The 3,491-nt window shown below is 47.4% G+C and overlaps 1 pseudogene; it reads left to right on the top strand.

The window, feature by feature from the left end:
* Positions 1-2,182: 2,182 nt before the first annotated feature.
* On the top strand, positions 2,183-2,471 carry LOC144820122 (large ribosomal subunit protein eL37-like; annotated as a pseudogene).
* The last annotated feature ends 1,020 nt before the right edge of the window (positions 2,472-3,491 follow it).

The raw sequence follows: 3,491 nt of genomic DNA on the forward strand, positions 1-3,491 counted from the left end.
AGGGAAGCCATAAAGAGTACATAGACTGGATACTCGTCAACTCAAGTTTCCCAGTTCCATGATGGCTTCGCTGATTTCTAAGGTGTTTGGTACCAAACATCTTGTATTAATAAATCCCCACTGATGCCAGTGATTGATTTATTAATACATTAACACAGGAGACCCTTTTGAAGGGTCCCCTTAAAAGCTACCATGGTTCCTGACTGGTTTTCATCAGTCTGCCACCACCAGACATACTTCTGACCTCATGGGGTGAAAGCCCATGATCTCGAGAGGACAGAGACAAAGACTGCTTTAGGCGGAGGTGTTGCACACCTCCTCCAGGACAGGGTGACCTTCCCTGGTGGGAAGCTTCAAAGGCCATGCCTCCTTTGATTTCCAAACCAAGAAACTCCAGAATGTGGGAGAGGCCAAAACCCTCCTTTCCTGCTCCACTTTTTGCAGTAGGAAAGGCGGGAAAACTAGTGAGACAGTGAGGTGTGCCCACCTTCAGCATGCACCTCCCCTAAGGTGGGGCAGGTGAGGTTGACCCCACTTTTCACGTTCCACCATCTTGAAGATGGGGAAAATAGCCTATCAGGGTCAGGAATATGCCCCGCCCCCACCCACCCCCACGTGGGGTAAGCATATAGAGGGTGTAGTCACTCCACAGGTAAGCAGCACATTGGTTACTTACTGGCTCTCCCTCAATTTTCCCTAACGTTAGTATTTAGGTGGCTCACTGAGACCTTGACTTCAGATTCTATGGACCTAAAGAAGACAAAGGAATAAGATGTGCCGCTGATCCAGGAACTGAGCTCTGCTGCAGAAGAAACTTGTGCCAAACCTTGCCAACTGCAAAAAGATTAATCATCTATGGTCTGCCACCCTGAGTCCTGCAAGCCTTCACCAATTCCCTGGGACCTCCCTTTGGTCCAGGGATACTAGTCCCCAGCCCGCCGCTTGTAAAGACTGCCACAAGGAGATCACCAGCATGGACTGTGTCAACGCGATTCACCTCTTTAACCAAAAGTTTCAGCAAATACAGCTTGTTGGTCACTGGGCCGGTAACCAACCCCTTCAAAGCATCCACCAGCCAGAGGGATCCTCACAGTACCTGCAACCGATTCCTTGGTCCTGTACCCACTTTCTGCTAGCCTTGACTGCATGAAAGCAGCAACTTGGGCATGACCGCGCCAAGCACAACAGACTGCCTTCACCGCACCTGTAGCTGAACACAACCAGTGAAGAACACATTCTGCATCCCAGGACCTCCAGCACCTCCGATCCAGGTAACCCAGAACTATCTGCTGTGCCTGAGCCCTGGGAAGTCCAAGTGTGAAAAAAGTACTGAATTATGTAGACATATACCAATTAATTACACTGTGCCTTCACCTGTAAGAACTGTAACCAATTGAATGTCAGGAGGTTTCATAATATTAGGACAGTGGAAATTATCTGACTGGAAATAATCCAAAACGAGATACAAATAAGATGTTCTATGGCCGCTGGGGGCTTTCTGTCCTGACGTGTTTCTCAGGCGATGCTGTGTTAATGACGCCGTCTCTATGGTCGGAGGCACTGTTTGTCCAGCAGTGCCCCTGTGCCCGCTTTTGGCACTGCCTATAGCATGTACTACCTCAGGCAGCTGCCTTTAAGTGCCCACCTTGCCTGCTGGTGGCGTTATACCTTGCTATGGTCTGTCTCGCCCCCCACACTCTATGGTCGCCACTCTCATGGTGTTTGGAATCTAGAGGTTGGAGAGGGGCCTGCTCAGCGCGAGGTTCTTAGTGTTTGTTTTGTGACACCCTTGTTTTGTGCTTGAGTCTCCCAGACTCGCGCCCACTGTCCAGTGCACCACCTTCAGGCACCGTGGCTGACCCAGGCTTCTTGGTAGGGAAGAGGCTACTCCTGCTGTACTTGGACTTGAACCTCCAGGATCCCCACAGGAGCTAGGGCAGCGCGGCTGGCACAGTGGTCTTGTGTGTGGAATGAATGGCCCGAACCACAGGAGTTGCCATTGAGTAAGGGCAGTCATGGTGTTTCTGGTAGGGACTGGACTGGGTCGAGACATTAACTGGTCTGCACATGACAGTTCTATGTTTGCTCTATGTATGACTACATTTAGCCTGTAAATACTGTGGGCATTGCGGGCAGTTAGTTGACTGGCGTTATTCTCTATTTTGTCTGCCATTACGACAAGATGACGAAAGGAAAGTAGTCATTTGGTTAATGCCGAAACAAGACACACGCACTGTGTAGTTGTGGATCAAAGGCGTACCTCACCAGAAATGCACCTGTGACAAGTGCAGATATCCTGTAAGTGCAAGAGAAAGTATAACTGGAGTGTGAAGGCTAACAGACACAACACCACAGGTACCGGCTATATGAGACACTTGATGGTTGTTTACTGTAGATTCAGGAATGGATTCCGTGAGGACACAACACCAAAACTGAAGAGGGCAGCTGCTGCAGCATCCAGTTCCTTATAAATATTTTGTAAAAACAAAATATGGTGTTACACTCTGCCCTCCCATGGAACTCTGCAGAATATTGTGGCATTTTCCAGTAACTCACTGGAATTCCACAGTGTGAAATGCCGCAAACTCTGCCCAGGCCTACTTTTACCTATGTACACCTATTGAGGATCCACTGGATTCTCTGTGCCGTGTATTTAATTTTAGTACACTATATAGAGAGCCAGCTTCCTACATATAGAAATAGCCCTGGGCTCTTCTCAGCATGGGTCACAGAACTTCTGCAAGAATTTGACGACCAAGCATTGTCCTATGGTAACAACGTATATTTGATAGATGATGACCTCTCTACTCACTTGAGCAGACCACATAGTTCTTGGATTTGCTCACATGGTCTAGAAATAGAATTTTACAAAAATCAAAAATAGCCCATCTATTCTTGGTATATAAGCTGTCAAGTCAATGCTAAAGCCTTGCAACACATTACTTAGAGACTGGAGACTAGAGCCAGAATGGACTCAGAGATTCCAAAGCGTACTATATAAAGCACAAAGTGCTTTAGGGACAGGTGGCTACGCTGAAATAATACTTGCCACAGAGACCCTCACGGGTGAGTAGCGTGCTTTATAAACCCCTGATTGATTGATTGATTGAATTATACCTTGAATCATAAATGTGTAGGAATACACATTTCAGGGAATTCCATGGCTGATGAAACTGCAAAAGCAACAGTGCAAACTGCTGTACTCGCTCCGATTTCTTCTTCCAGTACGAGGATAGATGGATCCATTATGATGGCTGTCAACACTGCATGTGATGACACCCACTTGCTGAAAGGCTTTCCAGCAAATGCTCCTATCATTTAAGCGTGCAGAACATACAAGTTGCTCGTATTCCTGCAGTAGGGGATAGAATATTACGAAATCCAGATCGCAGGTTAGGTTTAATCGTAGTAGCATATAAGGGCCTAGCATCTGCACACACATTGGTGGCAGCTACAATTTCTCTATTGCAGCAACGCAATTGGTGGCCAGG

Source organism: Lissotriton helveticus, chromosome 2_1, assembly GCF_964261635.1.
Source record: "Lissotriton helveticus chromosome 2_1, aLisHel1.1, whole genome shotgun sequence".
NCBI lineage: Eukaryota > Metazoa > Chordata > Amphibia > Caudata > Salamandridae > Lissotriton > Lissotriton helveticus.